Source organism: Pseudorca crassidens, chromosome 1 (genome assembly GCF_039906515.1).
Source record: "Pseudorca crassidens isolate mPseCra1 chromosome 1, mPseCra1.hap1, whole genome shotgun sequence".
In the NCBI taxonomy this organism is placed as follows: Eukaryota; Metazoa; Chordata; class Mammalia; order Artiodactyla; family Delphinidae; genus Pseudorca; species Pseudorca crassidens.
Window position 1 is genome coordinate 106004459 of NC_090296.1, and position 27937 is coordinate 106032395.

Here is a 27937-nt window from a genome sequence, read left to right on the forward strand (position 1 = left end):
ATATATACACACACACACATATGATGGAAAGGCCTTAAATACCTTCCAAAGGTTTAACACCTTGGGTTCCTTCAATTCCAGTCTCTTTCATTTAATACATTTGTCTTTGGTTTCTTAATAATCTTGGGAAGACAACCGCGTCTTCCCCTCTGGAGGTGAGGACCATTGGTGTATCTCTGAAGATCTAACCTGCCTAGGCCGTGAGAACCCCCCGAGACAGCACGAGTTTTTTAGAAGCGCTAAACAGACCACTCTTCCCCTGCTTCCAGGGTGAATTCTTCCTCAGTTCCTTGCAGCCCTATGAGATTTTTTGCTTTCTCCCATTTCTCTGGCCTTCAGCCCCTTCGTACAAGCCTGAGTTTTCTCCTGGAGAGCTGGTCCTTGTTGAACTGAGGTGGTAGCCCAGTGTTGGGAGCAGGCCCGGGGCAGGGCCTCCGGTCCGCAAGCTGGAGGGATCACCTTGTCCTGAAATACACCCAGCCATCAGCTGTGATAGATTTTCTCCATCCGAGTACTCCCAGTGGCCACCTCGCAACTCAGGGAAGCCGGATCATGTTCCGAAGCAGCACCGTGATGAAGCTCTGGCCCCTGCCTTGCAGGGCTGTGGGCATTGGGAAGTCCTACTTACGGGGCCACCTCACACTCAAGCTCCAGCCCCAGGAGCCTCTCCTGAGGCCTCCATCCTGTCGGGCTGAGCCACCACACCCCACTCATGCCAGGCCACCCCCAGGTCATCCTGCCTCACGCCCAATAAAGCCTGTGCTGAAAGGACCAGGGTTGTTTTTCAGACTCTTTCAGCAGGGAGGGATTGATCAACCCTGATAGTGCAGGGAGCTTGATCTCACCCGGGACTGGCAGAGATTAATTAGCTTGATTCCCAAGCATAATCCCTAATTAGGCACAGGAAGAAAGGAAAGAAAACACAAAGGAACTATTCTTCTTCTGTTCCAGAGGGGGAGGGGGAGGAACGGGAAACGGAGGAAGAAGCAGGTAAACATATTCCAGCACCTGAGTGCCTACTCCCCACCAACCCAAGAGCACAAACATTGCTGAGGAGGGGGTGTCTTCCTGCGAGGATCTCGTATGAAAATGTGCCTTTAGTTTCTTTGTTTTGCTCCGTGCCTAACGATGCACAGGAAGGTGCGATTAAGCGCTACGCTTTGAAGTACCTGCTCTAGGCTTGCTCAGCCTCCAGAGGCTGAGGTTGCCGCAGGGGAGAAATCAGCTCCGTTGGGCTGGGAGAAAAAGGTTGGATGCGGAGGGGGTAATCACCCTGAGACCCGAGTACAGATAGTGAAACGAAACATTTCCCGTAGCTGAGAAGGAGGGGGCACCCCTTCCAGAGCCCAAGAGTGGGCTCTTGTCTAACTCTCGGAAATGAACTGTCCGAGGAGACACACGTGCTGACAAAGCAAGAGACTATTGGGAAGGGGCGCCCAGGTGGAGAGCAGCAGCGTAAGGGAACCCAGGAGAACTGCCCTGCCACGGGGCTCGCAGCCTTGGGTTTTATGGTGATGGGGTTAGTTTCCCAGTTTTCTCCGGCCAGTCATCTTGCTTGGCACATAGCTGGTGACTCAGGGTCCTTCCTGGTTGCGCACGCATCTCTCAGCCAAGAGGATTGGCTGGATTCCAGCGTGAAGGATTCTGGGAGGTTGGTCGTCTCCTCCTTCTTTGGGCCCGTCCTGAATTCTCCTGGGTAGTTTTCCGAGGCAGCGCTTCGTTTCTTATGGGAACCTCCTGTGGTGAGACAACTCAGGTAAGCGGGTTATCATCGTGTCTGGCCAAGGTGGGCGGTTTTGGTCAAGGGTTCCCTAACATTATTACTAGCATTTTCTAGAACTTTCCAGCCAGGACTGACGGGTGGTGGGGAGGGCAATGGGAGGAAGGAGGGACCTCACTTAGCCGTGAGATTTGGCCAATCAAAACTTCACCCCGGGGCTTCCCTGGTGGCGCAGTGGTTGGGAGTCCGCCTGCCGATGCAGGGGACGCGGCTTAGTGCCCCGGTCCGGGAAGATCCCACATGCCGCGGAGCGGCTGGGCCCGTGAGCCATGGCCGCTGAGACTGTGTGTCCGGAGCCTGTGCTCCGCAACGGGAGGCCACAACAGTGAGAGGCCCACATACCGCAAAAAAAAAAAAAAAAAAAAAAAAAAAAAAACTTCACCCCGGGGAACTTCAGTTTCCTCTTCTGTAAAATGGGGGTAATTTACAATCATACTAGCTCGTGTGATGGTTCTGAGAATGAATTGAGTTCAGAGGTTCATGGCACACAGTAGGCACTTTCTAACCCACCTAACGAAAGCAAACCAAGGGAGCAGCAAATCAAAAAATGATGTAGCCATTAAGAAAATAATTGTTTATATTTTTAGGTGTGATTGTTTTTCTGCAAGTCCTTGTCTTGTAGAGATGCGTGTGCTGTAGTATTTACAGAGGGAACGATGAGGTGTCTGGAATTTGCTTCGGTATAGGGCAGTCAACGGGGGTGGGGTGGGATGACAGGGTTTAGATGAAACAAGATTGGCTGTGAGTCTATCCTTGTTAAACCTGGGTGACAGATACATAAGGGTTCATTATGCTCTTTATTTTGTAGATGTTTGACATTTTTCATGACAAGTTGAAAGAGAGGAGAAAGGAAGGAAGGAAGGGAGGAAGAGCGGGAGGAGGGGGCCGGGGGGGTGGCGGCAAGAAGGAGGAAAGAAGATTCTGCCTAAGTGTCCCTTCTGAAACCTTCCCCAAGCGCCACATTGTCAGGGGACAGAGGGTGTTTTCTGCTCATCCTGAGCAATGAGACCCATGAGGAGACAGGAGGGTCATCCAGGGAGCAGCCCCAAGTGGCAAAGTCCCTCCGGGGACCATGGAGAGAGACAGCAGGACAGGGTGACAGCGGACAGTGGATCCTAGCACAGGTCTTGCCCGTGACATTGGGTGGCGTAGGGCCATGGGACCAGAAGGGATACTTAGAGGGGAGAACAGAAAGAGCTGTGGAGGAGGAAGCAATGTGAGCCCACTTCCCTAAAGAAAGGGTGGCAGGGCCGGCAAGGTTGAAGGTGGGGTGCTCCAGAATTCGAGTGGGCTTTTTGAAGGAGAAGGAGAGCCTGCGGTACCCCCAGGTACCAAGCAGCTGGTATCTGGAGAGACACAGGCCACTCCGGGTAGTCTGTGGTCTGGAAATTGGAGTGTCTGCTCCCCTCACCAGCTGGCGGGTGGCCCTGGTCTAGGTGCTGGGCCTCCACCAACGGCAAAGTTCCCCCAGGTGCCTGCGTGGGGAAGACAAGCACCCCAATCCCTCACGTGACCAACCGGAGCGTCCCCATTTCCCTGAGGCTTCTCCAGGGGTCCCCACAGGACTGAGAACCGTACCGCGGTGACCCTTTCCCCAAGGAAGTGCTGTGTCCCAGAGCAGCCTTCATGGGGGTGACATGTCCAGATCTGCCCAAGAAGGCTGGTGATGGAGAGAGCAGAATCTGCCAATCAGTGTGGGGAAAAGTGGATTCTGCAACAACCTTGATGCGGTTAAGAGCTTGGGGGGGCCTGGGAAGACCAAATGTTTAATATTTGGGAGAGAGACTGTCTAAACAAAGCAATGAGGAGGCCGCTTTGTAGTGATATGAAAGAGATGAATTAGGTTTATCCGACATCAAAGGACAGGAGATACAATGGGGACTGAGGCCCCCAGGCAGCGTGGGCAGGGCTGGAGCAGAGACTTCGCAGACTCCAGTGTGGTGGAGAAGAGCTCCAATGGTGTGTGTCTGAGCATTGCTTTGAAGCCCCCTTCCATCATTTAACACACTTCCTAAAACCTCCCCCAAAGCGGCCTTTTCAAAAGCAACATTTGCTACCAACCAGGAGAAACACAGGAGCCTGCCCTCCCCTGTTGACCGTTGAGAAGAGGGTGCTTGCCGACTGTTTCTTCTTGAGGATAAACTGAGGATGGGGGCCTGCCCGGCAGGCGGTGCCAACAGTGGAACCCACTGAGGCTCTGGGGCTCAACAGAACTGAGTGAGAACCTGCTTCTGCTTCCACTGACTGGGTAACCCTAGGCAAGTCACTTGGCCTCTCTGAGCATTAACTGTTTTGCCTATAAAATGGAAACAGTAATCCCTAAATCACCAGGGTATGGTGTCCGGCAGAGGGAAGTTGGAGAAAAGGAAAAGACCCCTTTGGATGGATTCTGATGGGCGCAGAAAGAACTAAACCAGTCACCCCAGGGGGCCTTTCTCCAAACTCCTGGCAGAGAGCTGATTACAGTCTCCACTAAGTACCCGACATCTTCCTGGGCCAGGGGCGTCCCAGGGGCTGGGTATCTACTGCACAGCCTGCCAGCCCCGGCTGGCTTGTTAGAACACAGGATGACTTTTGTGGTTCATTCGACCCCCAAATTCGGTGATCTTGATCACACATTTTGAAATGTTTGGGGGTGAAATGCTGTGATATCTGGGATTTATTTTAAGATATTTTAGCAAAAAAAAAATGTAGAGTAGATGAAACAAGAATGTCAGAATATTGATCATTCTTAAAACTGGATGGGCTTCCCTGGTGGCGCAGCGGTTGAGAGTCCGCCTGCCGATGCAGGGGACATGGGTTCGTGCCCCGGTCCGGGAAGATCCCACATGCCGCGGCGCGGCTGGGCCCGTGAGCCATGGCCGCTGAGCCTGCGCGTCCGGAGCCTGTGCTCCGCAATGGGAGAGGCCACAACAGTGAGAGGCCCGCGTACCGCAAAATATAAAAAATAAAAATAAACTGGATGAAGATTTATTATTTTATTCTCCCCTACTTTTGTGTATGTTTGACATTTTTCATAAGAAGAAGTTAAAGTTACAAAAATACATGTCAGGGGCTTCCCTGGTGGTGCAGTGGTTGAGAGTCCGCCTGGGTTCGTGCCCCAGTCCGGGAAGATCCCACATGCCACGGAGCAGCTGGGCCCCTGGGCCATGGCCGCTGGGCCTGCGCGTCCGGAGTCTGTGCTCCGCAGCGGGAGGGGCCGCAACAGTGAGAGACCTGCGTACCGCCAAAAAAAAAAAAAAAAAAAAAAAAATACATGTCAGGTTCTTGTAGCTCCAGTTCCCTGCCGGGTGGGGCTGAAGCTGGCCTGATGGGACTCCCTGGGCCTCCCTCCCTCTCTGCCCCAACGTTCAGGGTCTTCTGAAGTGGTGGGCACTGCACCTGGTGCTGTGGGAAACCCAAAGATGACCACAATGCAGACCAGCAGGAGAGGCTAAGACATTAATGAGAAATAACAAGGCAGCACAGCAAGGGCTCCCCAGGGTGCGGACCCAGGGCTCTGGACCTGAGAAGGGAGCAGTTAACTCAGACAACAGAGGGTGTCAGGGAGGACTGACCATGGTGACAAACTAATAGTAGCAGCAGGATCAAGCATTAGCTGGGGTCCTAGGGGACTGTGGGCCTCACATGATGGGGGGTTTAGAGCAGAGGTACATTCACTGCGTCGCGTGGATTCTTATGCTTGCTAAAGTGAGCTGAATTCTAACTTAATGCATTTGGAGTGACACAAGACAGGAGGAGTTAGACATGCCATTGAACCAGCAGGACGTTTTTAAAGCTCAGTCCAGCCATTGACTTCAGGTCCTCTTGGTAGAAATAAATCAGGTTTCCTGGGCAAACCTGAGTTCCATTCCCTCATTCATTCAATCATTCAGTTACAAATTCTTTTTTATTTCTTACAACTCTGTGGGTCAGGGATTCAGGCAGGGATCAGCTGGGCAGTTCTTCTGCTCCAAATGGCGTTGGCTGGGGTCACCCTACCCTCAGGGAGCTCCCTCTCTAGTTGGGGTGGCAGGTAGGTTCCTACACTGCTAGGACGGGGAGCACACAGAGTTCCTACACAACTTCAGGAGAAGACTTCACACCTTCAGTCTCCACAGGTAGGAGTCCTTCCTAGTGCATGAGAGGGTTCTGTGTTAGCCAGCCAAGCACACACAGAGTCTGGAGAATTACAGTGTGGTACTTTACTCCTAGTTCAAGTCATATCCTCTACAACATACAGACTGCACAGGGCAGGGCGAGGTGTGTGTGTGGAGGTAACCCCTGTACCCTACTGCACCCACCCCCTCCCCCAGCTCTGCAATGCCGGCGGTCCTGGCACCTCCACCTTCAGGGCTGACTCAATGACTCCTCTGCTAGCAGGCCCGGTAATAGGCACCCAGCCCCTTTCCCCTCGTGACTCTCTTCCCTGCTTCCTCTTCCTCCCCTGCACCCTCCTGTTCTTATCCGACCAGGGCTAGGCCAATCACTCAGCACCATTGTGGATGGACAGAGGGGAAGAGCCAGCAGATCCTGGAGACAGGCATCTGTGAGATGACCAGAGCTGTCCACGGCCACGACAAGCCTCCTGCAGCGTAGTCTCCTGTGTGTGGTCACACACGCCAAGACTTCACAGGGCGTGACCACAGGCCCCTGTGCTGTCCCAGCTTCGGGGTGTGCACGGACCCAGGAAAAACTCAGTATTTGGGAGGGGACTTCTGGGAGTTCACACCCCAGCCCCTCCACTGTTTGTAAAAAGTGGGAGGCAGCCAAGCAAGGCAGAGCTCTGGGCCAGCTCCCCATCCCAGGTGCTCCGTGAGACACAGGGGAGGTGGAAGAAGGGAAGCCAAGGTCCTTTGGGAATCAGGTGACTCAGCAAGGGACCCCAAGCAGTTAAAAGTGAAATTTTGTTTCTTGTGATTCAGGAATTCTTATCCCACCCTGTCTCTCCACACCTGGGCAGGGGAGGGGTCCCAAGGCCCCAGCAGACACTCTCAGGTCTTCCTTTAATGCCGGGCAGCACGGCTGGGACGGGCTGGCCTCTCTAAGCCAGCTTGGGGATATCTCGATGGAAGGAACCACAGGGGAACCTGCAACCAGGTTCGTGGTGGGCTTTGTTCGTTTGCCCTGTGGGGTTTTCTACAGGGATGCTGCCATGCCCTGGTCTCAGCCTCCTGTCTGTTGCCTGGCACCCTGACCCCACTTATCCTGGAGGGAGAAATCCCATTTTCCCACTCCCACCCCCACGCTCCTTTCTAGAGCAGCCAGGATGAACGACTCAGTCCCTTCCCTGGAGTCCGGCGGCAGCGTGTCAGTTGGAGGGGGATGTGGATTGGGGCCATAAAATTTTCTCAGTCATTGAATAAAGGATTTAGTTATTTAGACAAACTAAATATGTTAGGCTATCTATACTAACTACATGAATTAGATTCATTTTTCAAAATTTTAAATGTCTCAACTTTATCCAGAGACTGAAAGGCCTATAGCAAGCCAGGGGAGGGTGGGATCTTTGAACGTGCTCAGGGAAAACCACTGGCTGGATGATTCCCTAAGAAAAGGGACACAGTCACCGAGAACTCTGCCTTTTCTGCCAACACCGGGGTCCAGAGAAGGCAAGTGCTCTTCCATTGAGGGTGAACAAAGTCAGACAAGATGAGGGAGCTCAAAGCAATGGAGGGGCTGGCATGCGGGATGGGTGTTTTATTTACCTTTCTCAGTGGGGAGCTCCCCAGAAATACCCGGGGTCCACAGAGAGCTCTCTATTCCAAATCGCAGGTCTCCTCTCCTCTCTCCTGCTGAGAGAGCGAATCCCGGCCTTAGACTTGATCTGCCCTCCAGCCAGCGACCTCCGTTGTTCCTCCTGTTGGATCTGATAACAACAAATGCAGAACTTCCAGCAACCAGTTGGTTTGAACAAGAGGTGGGTCATCGATTTAATGAAATGTTCACTAGAAGCCCCCCACAAAGAAAAGGTCCCATCTGGGGACTGGGGGTAACATGACGGGCTAGTGGCAGACCCTTCACTTAACAGGCCAGTCAGGTCGCTATTGGCTGGAGTGATACCCAGAGTTGGGATTATTTGTTTCCAAGGAACTGAAATCTCTCTGGGGAGGAAGTATGTCCCTATTTGTATCTTCGATTGGGAAGCAGGACTGTCCCCCACTCACTAGAAACAAGAGAAGGAAGATATGCCATCCTAGGTGCACATGGGTTAGTGCTAGGCTGTGTGAGTGTGAGTGTGGGTGAGGTGTGTCTATGTGCCTGTGAACTTGTTAACCTTTGAATCTGGATTTGAGGACCACCACTCTGAATGAAAAGACTCTGTCCTTTGAAGAGTATACCACCCATGGGAGGAGAAAAACAGAGAAAATGCCTGTGAAACAAGGAATGACGTATTGGGGGGATAACATATGTAAAAGTGCCTAGAACACAACACTCAATGAACAGCAGGTGACATTATTTGCAGACATAACCAAGGGTGTTATTTAAGATCAAAAGCTTCAGAGAATCAGGGGTCTGGATCTGAATCCTGGCTTGGTTTGTGACCTTGGGCTTAATCTTTTTTTGTTTAACTTTTTCTTTTCAATAATTTTAGGTTTACAGAAGAGTTCCAAATACAGTATAGAAAGTTCCCTTGTATCCTTTACCCCGCTTCCTCTAATATCTTACATAATGAGGTACACGTATTAAAACTAAGAAATTAACAGTGGTACATTACTAGGAACTAAAACTAGACTTCATTCAGGTTTTACCGTGTTTCCTACTAATGTCCTTTTTCTGTTCTAGGATCCAATCCATGATACCATGTTGCATTTAGCTGTGTCCAGTCTGTGACTATTTCTCAATTTTTCCTTGTGTTCTCTTGACTTTGACACTTTGAAGAGTACAGGGCAGGGACTGTAGCTCGATTTATAACTTTTTCTGGCCTTTCCTCACGCCAGGTTATGGATTTGGGGGAAGAACACCACAGGGGTGAAGTGCCCTTATCATATCATGTGGGGGGTATCTGCTCTCGACATGACTTATCGCTGGCGATGTCGCCTGTATCACTTGCGTAAGGTGGTGTCTGCCAGTTTCCTCCACTGCAAAGTTACTATTTTCCCTTTCCATGTTTTATTCCTTAGAAGCCAGTCACTAAATCCAGCCCACACTCAAGGACAGAGGAATTAAGCCACACCTCTTGGAGGGAGGGGTAGTCACGTTACATTTGGAATTCTGTAAGGCAGATTTGACCCTTCTCCCTCATTCTACTTAATCTTTTTCAAGCCTCAGTTTCTCATCTGCAAAATGGGCTATTCAATGGAGAGGCTTGTTGGAAGGTTTAAATAATATAATGTGTGAACAGTCCTTAGCACTAACAAAGGTTAAATATTATGATCAGAAATGATCCAAGACACATCAAACTATTTGCAGGAGTCATTTAACTTGGCCCATTGTGCAGCTGTCAATGTTGGTCTCCTCTAGACACGGAGAGTGAAGGCCCCTGAGAGGGGCAGTTTGGGGCCAGGCTAATGTTGGGCTGCTTTCTGCCCCTCCTGAGAGCCCCACACACGAGAGGGGAGGTCTGGAGACAGAATGCCCAGAGCCCACTGAAGGCACGGCCTAACCACAGATGTGGTGTGTGGACTGGATGTTGGTGAAAGATGATAAAAATGCGATAAGAACCAAACACCTGAGAAACCACTCAGGAGACCAAGACCAGAGTAGAGCCTAACAGATAGTGAGTTCTCAGTAATTAGTCATCGACTGAATGGCCCAGTGAGAACTAAACAAAGAGCACTGGACTGGGAGTCCTGTTACTTGGGTCTTTCAATCCAGATTTTTTTTTTTTTTTTTTGCCAATTTGCCATGTGACACTGAGCAAGTTACTTAACTTGTCTGGGCTTCATATTCTGGCTGTGTGAACTGTGAGGAAGTTGGGGAAAGACAGGTCTAGGCCCAGGCTGCAGAGGCAAGGTGCTCACCCGCACTTCTCCCTCATCACCCCGTTTTCTGTGACCCATACTAACTGTGGGACTCTCTACTGGGCTTTCAAAAACAGATGCCGATATCTTAGCACCTGTTGAAGGCCCAGGGCATCGTTAGAAGCTTGTCAGCATGTACAGTATGGTAAAGGCTGTTGCAGTACATGTTCTGCCTGTTTTTGCTCTGTGCTTCCTACATGTGCTGCTTTGATTTCTCTTCATCTGCCCCGACTGGTCTCATCTCCTGTTTGTCCTCAGCTGCTGAAAGGGCCACGTTTGTTTTCATTACAATAGCATCCTTGGGGAAACTTCCCTGGTGGTCCAGCATGTAAGACTCTGCCCTCCCAATGCAGGGGACCTGGGTTCGATCCCCGTTCAGGGAACTAGATCTCGCATGCGTGCCGCAACTAAGAGTCCTCATGCTGCAACAAAGATCCCGTGTGTCACAACTAAGACTCGGCGCAACCAAAATAAATAAATATTTTTTTAAAAAATGGGGGTGGGGTGCCCTTGTGCTCTCCTCAGAGGGGCCCCCCTGGCACTCTGTGAAAGACAATCATATCCTTCTGTTTCCTCCATGTTTGTTTTTAGACAAAGATGTGATCAGAGGGGCTCTCTGGACTCATGGCCTTCAGAGGGGAGGTTAGCTTGGGTCTTCACCCCAGTCACTCATAACCTGAACATGTATATTCCTACACCGAAACAGAGCTGTTCTCCTTGCCCTTCAGGGAAGAAGCCTGGAGTCTGGGGAGGGAGATCATGAGACAGGAAAGGGCTCTTCAGAGGTGGAGGTGGGGCGGGTTTGATGAATTATTCTTCACATTTGATTTACTTTTCGAACTGTACTTCTCCTTCCCACAGGGGCTCTTTCTAGACCTAAGCTGCCTCTGTCGGGGCTGCCTTAGTGCCAAGGTATCTCCCAGCTTCCCAGCCCTCTGGCCTTTTCCTCCCCTACCAGTGTTCCCAGAGCTCCTGCCCTTCTCTGGTCACCAAGCCAGAGGCTCGAGCACCTGGCCCGGCCGACCTTTCACGACCAGCGCTGGAGCGCCCCCTGCCGCTAGAAATTGCTATGACCATTGGGCAGAGGGTTCAGTTAGGGGGCTGATTAGGTTCTCGTCACACGGGCTGCAAACAGTGGCAAACAATTAATCAAAAAGAACTTCAGGCATCCACAGGCCAGCACTCTGCTGGGGATTGTGGAGGAAGCTGGATAAGATGCAGGGCATGCCTGCCAGGCTACAACCATGGGGCGTCCCCCGCACCCCACCCCAGGCCACCTGACCCAGCTTTCAGCCAGACCCCAGGCTCCGTGCCAGCTCTGGCCCCTGGTGAAGGGAGATCTGAGACCCCTGGGTGAGGAGGGCAAGCAAGGCAGCATCAAGACGCCATCCCTGGGCTTCCCTGGTGGCTCAGTGGTTAAGAATCCGCCTGCCAATGCAGGGGACACGGGTTCGAGCCCTGGTCCAGGAAGATCCTACATGCCAGGGAACAACTAAGCCCACGAGCCACAACTACTGAGCCCTCATGCCACAACTACTGAAGGCCACGTGCCTAGAGCCCACGCTCCACAGCAAGAGAAGCCACCGCAATGAGAAGCCCGCGCACCGCAACAAGGAGTAGCCCCCGCTCGCCGCAACTAGAGAAAGCTGGCACAGCAACAAAGACCCAGTGCAGCCAAAAATAGATAAATAAGATAACATAAATAAATTTATTTTTTTTTAAAAAAGGTGCCATCCCTGCAGGTCCTACCCGCTCCCCTTCCCTGGGGGCCAAACAGGGGCCAGTGACTTGCTGGCCTTGCTCCCTGCCCCCATTCTGCTCAGAGCCAAGTCTGCTTTTCCATCTCCCAGGGACCCCCACCCTCCTGCCCAGCCTGTGTGGCCTCTGGGCTGTAGGACGGCTCACACCAGGACCAGGGCCCACTCCCCCATGAGGCCCAGGAGGCCCCCTGTACCATAGGGGCCCATGGGAATATTTCCATTTCTTGTAGAATCAGAAGGCAGAAATAAACTTTTAGGCTGAAGAAAACGTTTTAGCATACAATGTTAACATCTTCATCTTTATACCAACACAGTCGTAAAATATAACTTTGAATGTCATTTAGAGAGTGAAAAGGGCCCTCACCCAAGTCCTAATGCAGCCCCTGGACGTGGCCGTCTGTCTGGGCAACCATCTGACGGTCAGAGGGGCTAAGATGCCGGTGAAGGCCAGATTCCTCGGTTGTGGCGGTGACGAGATTCTCTCTAGAGAGGCTCGTGTGGATTCTTGGCTTTTTATTTTCTCTCTTAATAAAAATGTGTGATGTTTACATTGTCAGAGAACAAACAGAACCTTGGCTTGTGTTTCACGTCTTAGGAAATGGGTCTCATGTACTTTTGGCTGTTCCCTCATGTTCCTGTAGTCGTAGATCCAGCCCCTTTGGAACGGAGGGACAGTACATCAAGATGTTGGTGGGTGGAGAGGGCAGGCATGTCCCTCCGTCGGCCCTCCCCTCTACTTATGGCCCTGGAATCCCTGTTTTGCCTTCCAGGTTGGTCCTCCTCCCGTTCCCACATCTGCCCTCGGGTGTCAGATGACCCCCACTTCTACCCCCCAGTGGCCTGTCTTCTTCCTACAGGCCAACCCGTCCTACGTGTCCTCAGCCTCGGCCCTCTCAGGGGTTCTGGAAACCTCTTCTGTATCTATTTCATTACTTCCCCCACTGTGTTAGTTTGCCAAGGTTGCCAGAACAAAGTATCCCAGGCTGCAAGGCTGAAAAACAGAAGTGTATTCTTCCACAACTCTGGAGGCTAGAAGTCTGAAAGCCAGGTGTGGTGGGTTGTTTCTTCTGAGGCTCTGCTCCTTGGCTTGTAGATGGCCAAGCTGCCCCGGTGTTCTCACCTGGTCTTCCCTGGGTTGTGTCGTCCTCTCTTCTTACAGGGACCCCAGTCGTTAATTAGGACCTGCCCTAATGACCTAATTTTAGCTTCATTACCTCTTTAAAGGCCCAATCTCCAAACAGTCACACTCTGAGGGACTGGCAGTTAGGGCTCCAACATAGGAACTTATGGGGGACACAATTCAGCCCATAACACCGACCACCATCTCTACTTCCACGCACAAAACTGGTTGCCAGAGCTACAGAACATGAGCTTGTGAAGGGTGACAGTCTGGGAAGTCACAGGCAAGACAGAGAGTTTTGAGGGCTGTGGGCCAGGGTGATGGGAACCATGCCTGTGAACAGGCAAAGCGCTGCTGAGGCCCGCCTGGCATCAAGGCCAAAAGGGGACACTTTGCCTAGGGGAGAAGCGGATTTCCATGGGAGGGTCTGCTCAGCCAACCGTTGAGAAGACTGCCTCTCGATGCTTGTACAATAATTATCATCACTTGGAAGGATTTAGTGCCTCTTGGTCTAAATTTATGGATACTCTTCTTCTGCCAGGCTTATCATAACGACCAGCATCACCCCCTCCCCTTGGCCTTCCTAGTCCACGGTGCCGTAGCCCAGACATGACCTGTCTTTTTTTTTTTTTGCGGTACGCGGGACTCTCACTGTTGTGGCCTCTCTCGTTGCGGAGCACAGGCTCCGGACGCGCAGGCCCAGCGGCCATGGCTCACGGGCCCAGCCGCTCCGCGGCATGTGGGATCTTCCCGGCCCGGGGCACGAACCCGTGTCCCCTGCATCGGCAGGCAGACTCTCAACCACTGCGCCACCAGGGAAGCCCCAATGACCTGTCTTTTTAACCAAAGAGTCTGATCCTTGTTCCAGTAATTCAAAGGCGACGGCTCGAAATTCATGAATTGAGTTTATGAAGAACCTCCTAGGGGATTCTTTTTGATAGGGGGGACATTGCACAGACCCAGTCTACACCTATCCTGTGCTTGGGTGGAACATTCTTGGAAAGATGCTAACGTCCAACCGATCTCCCCCATGACCCCCACCCTCACGCCCATTTTCCTGACTCCACCCATCTGGCTGGGGCACATTCAAGGAGTCAAGTTCATTCAGAAAGCTAAAGAGGAGCAAAGTGGGGAAGATTAATCTTTTCAGAAGAGAATTATTCCCTGTATTCCAAAGCCAAATGCAAATTAAACCGATCTTTTCTGAGATAAAATGCTGCTCTTCCTTATTACAGTTCCAGGTCTCTGTTCCGAGCCCAGCAATTCTCCTGCTAGCAAAATAAGAAAGAGCTGGAGGCTCACCTTTTAATTTTACCCATTTTGGCAGTGATCCTCTCTGGCCTCCCTTCACCAGCCCACATTTTTGCTGGCACCGCGAGACAGGGAGACGAGGGAGGGAGACGTTATTACAGCTGTGTCATCGCCTTCAAAGGAGACCTCTCTGCTTAGGCCCCCAGATGCTGACCAGGCTTTGGAGGAACATTAAATCCCATCCTGATCGCCACTCAGCCCGGAGTCACTTGTGCAGAATAACAATATCCCCCGAACTACCCTGCACGTAGGGTTTGAATCCAGAGGGAGCCACCCTCTACTTGTGCTCTACGCCCCACAGAGACTTAGTTCCGAGGGACAGGAACTGTTCTTACACTGTTCTTTCACTCGCTGCTTCTCCCATCTCTGCTCCCAGGCACCTTCACCCAAACACATGTCTTCTTGCTTCCTTGCTAACCTCACACAAATGGTAAATGCTATGGGTCCCAGGGGCTGCCAGCCCACAAATTCATCAGACGTAGCTATGCCCAGAACCCAGGGTTAGGCTCAGCTGGGGCTCCTCCCAACTGCGGTTCTGCTGGAGACTCTTGCCATCTCTGGAGGTCCTGATGTCCAGTGCTCTTACCATGGCACCTACTGGTAACTTGACACCAGCCTGGGTTCTTCTTGGTCTCGACAGCAGGAGTGGGCCAGGGATCAATTATGGAGATTCCCCACAGATGCCCTCCATTATACTAGCATGCAAACCCTTACGATTTCAGTGAGTCATGAAATCTTGAAGTAGGAAGAAAAAAGTTGCTAGTCCAACTCTGACTCAGGGTTTGAAGGGCACAGGCTATGCTAATCAGGGGGTCTAGGGAAACAAAGCACCAGAGAGTGGCTTCAGTGTCCCTAGAGCTGGAGAGGGTGATAGAGTAGAGCAAGAGGCCCCTAGTCCAAGCCAAGCCCCAGGGCCATGGATGCTTACGAAGGCCTGGTCTGTGAGGGTTGGGGGCCTGCAGAAGATGCAAGGAGCTGCAGGTTTGCTGAGGCCGACGTGGCATCGTGACTCACCTTTGGGGCCAGTTCTCTGTTGTACCAGAGGCAGGAAAAGAAGCAGATTTGAGTTGGAAGTGTAACAGAGATACCATTAACCCAGCTAGAAAAGGAACCCCAGAGGACAGACTTGGTGAGTTTACTGCTTAATGTAGGGGGAGCCGCAGAAGGTTTTGTTCAAATTTCAGTGTATCCTGTGGCTGCCCAAAGGACCGAGAAAGTCATGCCCTCCTCAAAATGACTAAGTTCCTTAGGAACTATGCCCGGAACTTTTCTAGGACCTGAACCAGGTCTCACTGCTCTATATCCTCGCTACAAAGTGTGGTCCACAAACCACGGCATCAGCAGCCCCTGGGAGCGTCTTGGAAAGGCAGAATCTTGGGCCTCGCCCCAGAGAATGACTCAGAACCTGTATCTTCTGATCCCAGGAGACTTGTATCCATTAAAGTTCCTGAAACACTGCTCAGTTGGCCAGGTAATTTACAAGGCCCAGTGCAAAACAAAAATGTAGGACCCTTTGTTAAAAAAATAACAATTTCAAGGCAGCAGCAGCAGAATTCTATTTTGTTTTTACCGTGGTAACATCTGTATAACATAAAATTTGCCATTATAACCCTTTTTGAGTATACAGTTCAGTGGCATTAAGTACATTCACACTGCCGTGCAACTATCACCATCATCCATCTTCAGAACTCTTCTATCTTTCCAAATGGAAACTGTTTCCCTTAAACAATAGCTCCCCATTACCTGTCCTCCCAGCGCCTGACAGCCACCATTCTATTTTCTGTCTCTATGAATTTGACTCCTCTATGCGCCTCATATAAGTGGAATCATGCAGTATTTGACCTTTTGTGACTGGCTTCTTCCACTGAGCATAATGTCCTCAAGGTTTGTCCAGGTGACAGCTGAGTATTAAACCAAGTGTAGGGCCCTTCTGGGCACCGGGCCCCGTGTGGCTGCACAGGTCACATGTCCTGACACTACTCTCTAGCAGTGGAAGAGCCTATTTTTCTCAAAAGTCACCAAGAAAACTTCTCCGTTTTTCCTCAAATCAGAGGCTTTCTGATTTTTTAAAGCATTTTTCAAAGCCAAGGAGAAACCTGAGTACACATCCCTAATTAGAACTATAGGACAATGGGAAAGTCATTTTCAAGGTGTGAAAATGTCAGCTCAGCCTGGATGCTTCCAGTAGGAACCACGAAAAGAGGAAGAAAAAGGCTACCTCCAAATCACAAGTCCAGGAAATATATCCCCAGTGGCCTGCAAAAAGGAGCAAAAAAAATTTTTTTTTCATGTAAAATATGTTTTATTGTTCTTTAAAAGGGCTCAAGGTTTGGTTTTAAATCAGGCTGCACACCTTCCCGATCCCCCCCAGAAGCGAATCAGGTCCAAACCCCCAGAGGGATGGTGCCGGGGAGGCAAACAGCATGTTTGGTCTCCACCATCCTCCTGGCAGACACTACAGTTTATCCTTGACAAGGAGCTGGGCACGATATCCGTGTGTGCTAGTAGTGACTTGGGCAACATCCCATAGTGTGAGCCTCCAAATCCATGGCCACGGGCAAAGGGCCTGGTGCTGGAATTGCATTTCATGCACAAAACTGACCCAACCACTTATCCAAATTAACATCACATGTTATTCTACATTATTTTCAAAATCACCAATGTATTAATATTTTAAATAATTGGTGTAGTGTTTTACCAACTACTTAACTATCTCACTTAAGTGGGGGAGGTCTCAGCAAATTAGTAAAATGAAATCTGAATTACACCTTTTAAACTAAACGGTTTTATTGCCCCAGGGGGCTTGTAGAAGTTTAGGCAAGTTAAATCTCAGGCAGGAAAACTCCTTTGGGATCGTTAATGAAGAAGGGGAAATGGTTTATCGCTAGCTTATCAGTTACTGCATGGAAATGGAACACTTTTTGGTTCTGGAAAAGCCTGCTCGTTCTCCGCTGCGGTGATATCTTTTATACACCATCATTCGCTCAGGCTCAGCCCACTCCGCCCTCATCATTTCCACCAAAGTAAACCTCAGCCCCGATTCTGCAAAATATCACACATTTCAAGTTGCCGCATTTAAGTAAATTCTTGATATGTTATCCTGCTTTATTCCAGGCTCTTAAAATACTTGTTAAAGAAAACTGCTTGGACCTGGTGAAATAGGCAGTTCTGATATTTTCTTTTTGAAGATAAGTGGCAGAAATTTTAAGGATGTGACTTCATGACCTGCCTGAGTTCCCAGACTCCCCATCTCCCATCTCCACCTCCTTTACTGGGCAAGAATCCCTTTTGCTCACAGCCCAGGGTTTGAAGGAGAGGCCAGGGTGGCGGAAGGCTGTTCCGGCACCTCCACCGCCCTGAGTGATTACAGGGCAGGCTCGGCTTGCCCGGTGACCGCTGCCCCGTCGGGCCTCGTGGCCTGGCACCCGACGACGTTCCAAGTGTGCCTGCGCCGCCTGAGTCACAGGCAGGGGAACAGGGACTTGTTCCTGCATCCCAAGGCTGCGTTCCAACAGGACCGTGGCCGCAGAAGCGCAGAACCCCAAGGCTTCTTGGCAATTATGTGGTTTTCACACTTCTATTTTTAAAAGGCTTGGAAACAAGTAACCTGGGGGATCAGGATGGTTGGGTGAATGTCTTTCCAAAGTTCTCCCAGTCAGGGGCCCTGTCCTGGCAGGGGTCCCAAAGCAACTGTGAAACCAAGCCAAGACAGGCCCGCTCTGCAATCCTGCTCCTCAGATGATAGAAACAGAAACACCGGGCTTCCCTGGTGGTGCAGTGGTTGAGAGTCCGCCTGCCGATGCAGGGGACACGGGTTCGTGCCCCGGTCCGGGAAGATCCCACATGCCGCGGAGCGGCTGGGCCCGTGAGCCATGGCCGCTGAGCCTGCGCGTCCGGAGCCTGTGCTCCGCAACGGGAGAGGCCACAACAGTGAGAGGCCCGCGCGCCGCAAAAAACAAAACAAAACAAAAAAAACCAGAAACACCAGCGGCACCTAGACTCACACAGTCTTGTCCTACATGACCACAAAGGGTATGGTCTGGCCTCGGGTCACCGAGTGGTCCAGACTGTCGCCCTGCTGATTTGCGTGGCTAGGTAACGCTTTCCCGTACAGGAGTCTGCTGCAGTGGGTCCCCAAGAAGCCAACCCAGAGAGGAGGTTGGCTCTGGAGGGAGAGGGCTGGTGGGGGGTGGGGGCATGTTAGCGGGAATTCTTGGGATGTGCATCTGGGAAGGGGGCAGGCATGGGCAGAGGGAGGAGTTGAGCTGGGGTGTGTTTCAGCAGACCTTTGGGCACTCTGAAGCTGGGCGCTCAGAGGAGTAAAGGGGCAGAGAGGGTCAGAACTTTATACCCCCGTGCAAGTTAGGCATTGGTGGGGCCCCTGGAAGGGGGAGTGTAACGGGGGGGCATGTCCTGCGGGGGGCTGACAACCCAGGCCTGTCTGTGGCAGCATCCCAGCAGGCAGGGAGGGGAGTAAGTCAGGTGTCACTCCCTGAGGGGGGCCCTGACAGCATCAGAGCATCCATGACAACATTTCATTTCTCTTCTTTCATCTGCAATTTTTTAAAAAATGGAGGCAAATTTCACATAACATAAAATCACAGAATGAACCACTTTAAAGTGTACAGTCCAGTGGCATTTGTTACATTCACAGGGTTGTACAACTACCACCCTTATCAAGTTTCAAAACGTTTTCATCCCCACGAATGAAAACCCCTACCCATTCCGCGGTCACTACCTTTCCCCCTCCCCCCAGCCCTGGCAAGCACCAGTCTGCTTTCTGTCTCTATGGAGTTACCTATCCTGGACATTTCCTATAAATGGAATCATAGAGTATGTGAACTTTTGTGTCAGGTTGATTTCACTAAGATTTCCAAGATTCATCCGTGTCACAGCGTATGTCAGTACTTCGTTCCTTTTAATGGCTGAGTAATACACCGTTGTATGGATATACCATATTTGATTTATCCATTCAGCCATTGATGGACATTTGAATTGTAGCATCTTTTTAGAAAGGAACTTAGGATCAATGTGGAAGTTCTTGATTGTCGAAGATATGACTTCATTTCATTTGGAGGCAGGAAAAGCCCTCCAGGCTCACTGTGTGGAAGGGCATGAACTTACATCCCAGAAGAGGCTTCTGCTCAACAGCAAGTCCAAAGCCTGCCAGCCTTTCTGGGCCTGACAGCGCCACTGCAAGCTTGTCCACCGCTCTCCTGCCATGCCAGGGTGCTCTCAATCCAGTCTTGCCTTGTTCAGGCCACACTGAGATGTTTCTGGGCGTGCTGCCTGCTCTCACTCCTCTCTGCTCCAGGGAACTAGCTCCAGCCCTTTGCTCAGGTCCCCTTTCTATCTCCCAAGGCTAATGGGGAATCTTTTCCCTCTAAGTCTTTTCCCTCCTTGCCTTGAAGTCAGAGCCACCGTTCTGGCAGACACAGGGGCTGAGCCCACGTCCTCCGCATGGCCCTTCTGCCCCAACTCCGTCCCCACCAGAGGGCAGAAAAGATGCTGCTCTCCATGACTTCCTACTGCCCGGGTCGCGAAAGATGCTGGCTGGGCAGCCACAACCCTGGCGGCTCATCTGGCCCCTCTGGATTCTGCCTGTCCAGCTTGTGCCCACCCATTTCAGCTCACCTCCTTCCCTGCCCCTCCGTCGTTGTTCCCCTGTTCCCAGGCACCCCTAGGTGCCCCAGCATCTAGCACAGAGTTGCTCAAAAGTCTGTTGACTGAAGAATCTCTTCCTTGGACATCTCTTCCTTTCAACTCCACACCTAAGAGCTTCTCTAGAAAAACCTTTACGGGAAGGATTTGTCAAATTGTCATTTGTTGTTCTAATTTTATATACACAGTCTGTGATCCTCAGAGCAGTCCCTGAGGCGGGCAGTACTAGCCCTGTCCTACTGAGGAGGAAGTTCAGGGTGGAGCCTAGCCAGGTGGGAAGCAGGCAGGGCCGGGATCTGCCCCCAGTAGTGCAGCTAGGACCAGACCCGCTCCTCGCCCCAGGCTGCCTGGGCCCATCAGGTCTGTGCTAACCCCACTCTGCCAGGCATGGGGTTAATCGCTGGGGACCCTAAGGCGCTGTGAAGGGGGGGTGGGGCGAGGGCCTTCAAACGACTTGTAGCGGGGGAGGGGTGTTCTACTGCCAGAGAGCTGTGCTCAGCCTGAGGGAAGAGTCCCGTCTCCATGGGATTTGGGGTGACATACGAACAACTATCTATATTGTAATCTGGGGCAAGCTTCACCCAAAGGACATTTACCAGTTGAAAACCTTTACTGTTAAACCCCCAACCCAGAAATAAAGGCAGCCTCAGGCGAAGGAAGACACCCTGCCTGAGGGGTTTATCCTTTTCCCTGCAATAGTTGCTGGGACTTGAGGACGGGATCTCGTCTTCTCAGTCTCTTTCCCGGCAACAAACACGGGCCTGCGGGGAAACGTCAGATAACCGGAGGAGGAAGGGCAGCAACCTTAGAGCCTGAAGTGGAGGCAACGGTGAGTAAGGGTGTCTCGTGTCTCTTTTTCTTTAGGATGGTGAGCAGTGGGCCGCGAGGAACAAACGCAGGAACAGACGCCAAAGCCCAAGCACACGTGATTCGCATTTAGAAGAACTGGAAAGAAGCCGAACCCACCTGCCCGCCTGCCCTGCGTGCCTGGGCAGGGCCATCGACCCAGAGCGTCTAGGGTCTGCTGCCTGGGGGCTCCTGGCAGGAAAGAGGTAGAGGGAGCTGCTGGCTTTTATCCCTCTCTTGGGGATGGTCACGTTTCCCCCCCTCCTACTCCCCTTCCTCCCCTCCCCAGAGACCCCAGGACGGGCAAAGCCAGCCCCCCAGGTAGACCACCTGGCCGTGGGTGAGGCTCTGTCCTGAGGGAGAGGGAAGCAGCTGGCACTGGCTAAGGTGGCAGGCGGTGGCGCTGTGACCGGGAAGCCTGCAGGAGGGGGCCAGGGAGGCCCATGTCCCAAACAGCCTATCACCAGGTCATTTTGTTTCACTGTTCCCAATGCGAAGTCATAAAGCGTTGGCGGGTGACAGTTCCCAGGTGAGGAGAAAGTTCTGGAGTCCTGGACATGGTAAGTAGGGTGGGCCTGAATGGGACACTGAGGTGGGTGGTGTGAAGATTAAGGCTCTGAGCCAAACAGGAGAGAAAGAGACAGAGCCAGAAGCATCCCAGGGCTCAGGAGGCAGGAGAGGTCCCCTAGCCAATGGAGAAAGCACTGTGGTCTCCAGCTGGGTGAGACTCAGCCCTTCTGCTCCCCAGGCCTTTTGTCTCTCTGTGCCTTGGAGGTCCAGGGTGGGCCTGGGGCTGGGTGGAGGTGCTGACGGTCCCTGAGTCAGGAGGTGAACCCCACCTTGGCCACTTGCCCTCAGATGTTTTGAAGAGACAAATGGAGGTGTCAGGCATGAGCGAGAACTCTGTGTGTAGAATGAGGCTCTGAGGGAGCTGCTGGTGAGCCCTGAGCCTACACAAGGATAGGGGCCCCGCAGAAGTCCCTGCAGCCGTAAATGGGTCCGAGTCATTCCAGCAGAATGCCCTGTGGGTATGAGAAAGAGAGAGACTACTCTGCAGAGAGCTGGATGCTTCCAGGCAGTCACCACTGCAGCGGGATCGCTCACACGCGCTCCACTTATCCCTGCTGGCCTGCAGGAGGGCACCGAGCCCCGCTTCTTCTCTGTAAGAGGAGTGTTACAGGCCAAGTCCGACCAGAGGTGGTTCTTTTCATTCTTTTCCCATTCTGTCGAGAGGGAAGGGGATTCTTTCTGGCACAGGGAAAAAAGGGGTGGGGTGTGGGGAGGAGGAAGGAGAGGGAAGGCGGTCTCCCCAGCACAGCTTGGGAAGAGGCCAGGGCGGCAGCCCCCCCGCAGCCGCCCCCAGGATAGCAGATGGTCTGGGCTCTCCCCCCCGAAGACTGCAGAACAGCACACCCTCCTCTGCGCCTTCCGCATCTTCCTCAGATGCTTGTGGACCGCTCTGATAGCCCTGCTTATTGTTTTCTTTCGGAGACTCCTCTTAGCTTCTACCTCAGCCGAAGGCTGAAGGTTAGGCCAATTCCTTTGTCTCTCAGACTTATGTAAACGAGAGGCCTCAGATCCTGGGCAGAGGCAAAGAGCTCCCACTCTACTTCCTTCTTAGGGGTCCAATGACATAAAATCGTTGCCATGGGGATTCCTTCATTTGTAGAAGGAACTGCTTTTAGAAAAAAAGAATGATTCACCAGTTCTTTAAGGAGGAACAGAGTCAGTCCTTGGGGAGATATGATGTAATAGGGTTTAGAAGAGGAATGATGACCAGCTGCAGTTTGTGTACGTTTTCTCTTCCTTTTTAGATCCTTGTGTAGCCTCAGGGCTCACCAGCAGCTCCCTCAGAGCCTCACTCTACACACAGAGTTCTCGCTCATGCCTGACACCACCATTTGCCCCTTCAAAACATCTGAGGGCAGGTGTTAAAAATAATGTTAGAAAGGCCCAGCTAGGCTCACCAGGGAATTATTGTCAGGTCTTGGAAAGTGTCTTCATGGCCATTTCTGGGCATAGCTGCTGGACAAAGTTATCAGCTTGAGGGTGCCACAGGGCCTTTGAACATTCATCTCCATTATGACTGGCCTAGTAGAGGACTTTTCCTATATTGACTCTCTCTGGGAAGTCTGCAGTTAACAGTGCAAGCTAGAAACTAAAGGTCCACAAGAGGGGAGGGAATGACCCAAGGTATGTAAGTGGCAGAGTTAGTCCCAGAAGCCAGGCCGTCTAAGCAGCTATGGCCAACAGAGCAGGAGCCAGGAGGAATACTTTTTTTTTAAAATAAATTTATTTATTTATTTATTTTTGGCTGTGTTGGGTCTTCGTTGCTGCGCTCAGGCTTTCTCTAGTTGCGGTGAGCGGGGGCTACTCTTCATTGCGGTGCGCAAGCTTCTCATTGCGGTGTCTTCTCTTGTTGCAAAGCACAGGCTCTAGGCGCATAGGCTTCAGAAGTTGTGGCTCGCGGGTTCTAGAGTGCAGGCTCAGTAGTTGTGGCTCACGGGCTTAGTTGCTCCACGGCATGTGGGATCTTCCTGGACCAAGGATCGAACCCACATCCCCTGCATTGGCAGGCATATTCTTAACCACTGCACCAACGGGGAAGTCCCTAGCCAGGAGGAATACTTTTATGAACAAATATATTGTCTAATAATTGGCAAAGAAAAGGAGGTTGATCGGTGGAAGCAATGTAAAAAATTAATAAGGGGCTGAAATTAGACTGATGTAATTGAGATGGTCCTTCTTTTCCTTTTGAAAAAGCACTGCACTGGGAGTCAGCTGTGTGCCCTTGAGGAAATTACTTTCCCTCTCTGGGCCTCAACTTTCTCACCTCCTAAATGAAAGGGCTGGGCTTGCATGAGCTCAGATCTCTTCCCGCGATGACATGCTTGTATACCGCCCTCGTGCTGGAAATACTAGTGAAGGCCTCTCCACGCTAAACTTAGTGTTCAAGGATTCCCCGTGGCCCACAGCATCAAGCCCACACCCCTTAGCCTGGAGCTCAAGGCTCTGTGTGATCCAGTCACAGCTCATCTTTCCAGTCGTATCTCCCATTTGCTACTTCCTATGGATTACCTGTTCCACAGCCTTGTTCGCACCCGCTATGCAGAGCAGCCTCCTCCTGCCCCAGTGCCCTGGCCAGAAAAAGTCCAGTGAGTCCTTTATCTCTCAATAAGATGCCTCCTCCTTCAGTTTGGGGTTGTGATCTTCCCAGTTGTGTATCCACCATCACTGCCTTCACCTGAATGCGTGTTGTAATTATCTAGTCCCTCAATCCACCGAATATTCCTGAATGATTAGCGTGTGCTGTGACAATGACAAATTCGGACATAGTTCTGCCTTCGTGGTGGGGAAAGGGAGACATTAATCAAATAGTCATGCTTAGGAATGTATAACTGCAAACAGGGAAGTGTGAAGAAGGAAGAGAGAAGAGTTCCCCGAGAGCTTGTGAGAGTGGGATGCGGAAGGAGATGCTCCCAGGAGGGGAAGACCATGTGCTGATTCTGGCCAAAGGGAGTGTGGAGGATGAGAAGGGCTGGAGGAAGGCCAGGGTGAGGGGAGGACTTCCAGAGACATCGGGGGTGGCAGTGGTGAGCCTGGATGAGTGGGCTGTGGAGGGAGTGTTGTCTTGATCAGAGGAGCCATCTGGGAAGCCTGTGAGGGGTTGTAAAGAGGGGAGTGAGAGATCAAATAGGTGTTTCAGAACAATTATCTTGGCTGCTGTGCAGAGTGGCCTGGAGTGGTGATTTGTAGCCCCAGATGTGTAAGAAGCATGGAGAAGTTTGAGAAGGACCCATACCCTGGCCTCACCTCCAGACATCCCCATTCGGTTAGTCTGGAGGGAGGCAAAAGGGAAGAAGGCGCCCAGTAGGAGACCCTGCAGTGGTCCAGCCAGGAGACGAGAGCACATTGGGCAGGGATGAGCACCAGGGATGTTTAGGAGATGAAATGGACAGGATTCGGCAATTAGTTCCCCTGGAGATGAAGGAGAAGGAGGTGTTAAGGTGGAGCCCCGAGTTCCTGGCTTATGCAAGCAGATGGAAATGGTGACATTCTGAGATGAGAACATGGGCAACGATGGGGTGTTGGGGGGCAGGGATCGGATGCGGGCACAGGCCCCCACCCCAGACCAGGCCGGCATCTCCCGGCACTCCGCGCCTGCGTGGGCCTGGAGGCTGTGCTTCCGCTGGCCCCCGCAGCCCCTTGGAGCGCTCGCCTGCAGAGGCCAGGGTGGGCCAGAGGGGTGCTTGGAGGTGGGGATGCGAGGGAGGCCCAGAGGCAGGGAGCACCCAGGCCCGCAGAGCCTAGGCGCCGGCCCCAGGCGGCCCAGCGTATGGTAAAGGCAGAAAACAGCACATTTGGCAAGAGTGCGGGCACTAAAAGTGATCCCCAGGCCGACGCGGGTGCCAGCGGGGCTTTTACCTGCCTCTGGATCAGGGGGCTCCTTCGGGCAGCAAAGTGAAGACTCGCTGACACAGTGAGCTGCCTGTAACCGGCCCCCTGGGATGGTGGGAGCTGGTGGGTGCCTTCCCTTGTATCAGACAGACATACCCGGCCCTCAGCTCACTTGGATTCCCTGGGCAGGGATGTCAGAGCAGCCCAAAAATCTGTCCACATTCGTTTCCTCCAGCCACTTGATGCAGGAGAGAAAGAACACACTTGGAGTTGGGGGACCTGGGGGCTAGGCCTGTTTTGGTGGGTGGCAGGTTTTGTGACCTTGGGTAAGTCACTTATCTCACCAGATCCTGGGAGGGGTAGAAGCAGGAGGAAGACCCAGACCTGCCCTCTCTGGAGGCTCACCGGCTCTCTGGTGGTGTGACAGACCCTGGGCAAAGAGCAAGCCATACCACAGCCCGGCCAAGTTTCCTGGAGGAGGTGAGGGAGGGGAGGAAGAGCGGAAGGAGGGTTGGGGGGAGGGGAGAGGAGCAGGGGGAGGAGGGGAAAATCTGTCTCACCACGACCCGAGGGCTCTGCCCCAGCTTCTCTCTGTGTTCATCTATGTGCAGGAGGAATTGCAATGTGTGGTTGTACCACAGTGACTCTCTTTTGTCTTTTTTTTGTTTGTTTTTTGCGGTACGCGGGCCTCTCACTGTTGTGGCCTCTCCCGTTGTGGAGCACAGGCTCCGGACACGCAGGCTCAGCGGCCATGGCTCACGGGCCCAGCCGCTCCGCGGCACGTGGGATCCTCCCAGACTGGGGCACGAACCCGTGTCCCCCGCATCCGCAGGCGGACTCTCAACCACTGCGCCACCAGAGAAGCCCTCTCTTTTGTCTTTTTTATTTTTTTTTAATTGAAGTAAAGTTGGATTTACAATGCTGTGTTAGTTTCTGGTGTGCAGCAGAGGGACTCAGTTATACACCTATATATGCACTCTTTTTCTTATTCTTCTCCATTATGGTTTATCACAGGATACTGACTATAGCTGCCCGTGCTCTACAGTGGGACCTTGTTGTTTATCTTATATAGAGTGGTTTGCATCTGCTAAAATGAAACTCCAGGGTTGAACTCCAAGTGGTTTTTGTTTTTCGTTTTAACCCCTGTATGAACACCTGTAATGACTACCCTAATACGTACACTTCTTGTCTTTGTTTATAAGCGCTTTCCCCAAAACGTGTTTTCTTACGTCCCTCGGTCCCTTTACCTATGCCTGTAACCCAAGGTAACAGTTATTAAAAACTTGCCCTTTTCTCCTTGTGCATTCAAACAAATTCACACGTAAAGGGTGTCACTCCTTTTCTGTCACTGTTTGTTTTACAAAAGTTGCCTCACACAGTGTACAATTCTCTGCCACTTGTTTTGCTCCCTGAACAATAAATACACCAAGAAAATCCCTCTGCATGAGCAGATAGAGATCTTATTCTTTTCAATGGTGTGTAACACTCCACGGTAGGGACTTAAGAGAGCACTCCTACACAGGCAAGAGATTTTTTCCCCAATGGTAGAATAGAAAGAGATTTTTCATTTTTTTTAATGCTGGAGACTTTAGTGAGGTCTTTTTACCTGGCAGGAAGCTAAACTACCTGTATGGTTCAAGAGCTAAGTCCGGCACCCACTATGTGCGGGTTTGTTGGTAAAGACAAGGAATGGTCTTTGCTCTGAGGAGTTCACTCTGCTGCCAGAGAGACAAGAGCCCTGTCCCTTAGACAGCGGTCCCCGAAACTCATGCCTGCAGGGGTGAAGGCTTGAGTTAACCCCCTGGGAGAGGGCAACCTTGATGGAGAAAATTCTAGAGGGAAAGTGCAGAGTCAACAGTTATTTGATGTTGGGAATTCCCTGGCGATCCAGTGGTCAGGACTCGGTGCTTTCACTGCCGAGGGCCTGGGTTCAATCCCTGATCGGGGAACTAAGATCCACAAGACACGTGGCAAGGCCAAAAAAAAAATTATCTGATGTGCCATGTGGCCAAGACATGAAGCTAAGGAGGAGGAAGTAGGATTACTCAGTGTGCTGGCTGAACAGCTCCCTCCTTCCCACTGACTTTGCCCCAAGAATTTCAAGAGCTACAGGTTATTTCCAGAGGGAGGTTGAGCCATTCGTCTCTTCATTTTCTAACTGCAGAACGGATAAAAGTCTGAGATTTCAATCAAAAGCTTAAGAAAATAATAATCCTTAGTTGCCCTAATTCTTTTCTGAAAATACCTCACACTGACAGAAATTGTCTTTAAGCCCCCTTTCTCTTCTGTCGTGCTTTAAATTTCTTCCTTAATTAAAAAGAATTGTTTGCCTGATGTGGGCTCCAAAGGGCTTATTTATTTTAACTGACCTTCTTGTTTCTTTTTCTTATCCTAACCAGTGACTTGATAACTCTAAAGCTCTCTATTCTCCTGTCTTAAAATGCCCATTGTCTCTGTCACCAGGGGAACATAATAATGAATTTTATAATCAGCCCATTTCTATTCCCACAGCATGGAAGCCGTGTCAGTAACAAGCAGAAAGCACAGCGCCCCTAAGTTCAACTGCCCTAAATTGGCTGCTCGTCCCTAGCAGAGATTTTAGAATGCTCTTCTCAGAATAATATTTCAGCATCACTCAACCTTACCAATATTTGATGACAACATTATCTGAAAATTAATGATGAATTAATGTCTGCATTCCAAAGTACCTGGCTGAATTCACTGTGTAAAAAAAAAAAAAAAGGCAGGGGGCAGGGCAGCCAAACAGATATGCCATTGAAACCCAGCAACTGTTGAATGATAGAATTTTTTTCCCGTCCCTTAAGGCGATCAAGTGTAGTACCCAGTCTGAGAATGCCTCAGAAGCACGCCATCCACTGACTTGGATCCTTGAGCTCAGAGGATTGTGATAGAATTAAGTCTGACTCAACAAATGAGGTCACTGGGAAGAAGCACTGGTGTTAAATTTCCCATTAACACTGGTGGCTAATTTACTAAACAGTCATCTGCTTGTGGTTCCAGAAGACCGCCCGGTAAATTCCAGACACCTCCTGGGTTGCAGATAGCTTGGGCGTGAAGTCACCATACCCTGGTCAGTGTGACTTTTGGTGCATCCCTC

At 51.4% G+C, this 27937-nt stretch overlaps 2 long non-coding RNA genes across 3 annotated transcripts; one reads left to right on the forward strand and one right to left on the reverse strand.

Annotated features, from left to right (window-relative positions):
- Positions 1-1561: 1561 nt before the first annotated feature.
- LOC137229879 (uncharacterized) lies at positions 1562-21711 on the forward strand. 2 transcript variants are annotated; one of them, XR_010945899.1, is made up of 3 exons: positions 1562-1756; positions 7535-7679; positions 11828-11960. It is a non-coding gene; the product is annotated as an uncharacterized lncRNA (long non-coding RNA). The 2 variants fall into 2 exon arrangements; XR_010945898.1 differs by lacking the exon at positions 11828-11960 and adding an exon at positions 20440-21711 and having other exon boundaries at positions 1567-1756.
- On the reverse strand, positions 4744-11979 carry LOC137229874 (uncharacterized). The gene is made up of 3 exons (XR_010945895.1): positions 11848-11979; positions 7468-7628; positions 4744-4996 (listed from the first exon to the last, which is right to left on the reverse strand). It is a non-coding gene; the product is annotated as an uncharacterized lncRNA (long non-coding RNA).
- Positions 21712-27937: the final 6226 nt, after the last annotated feature.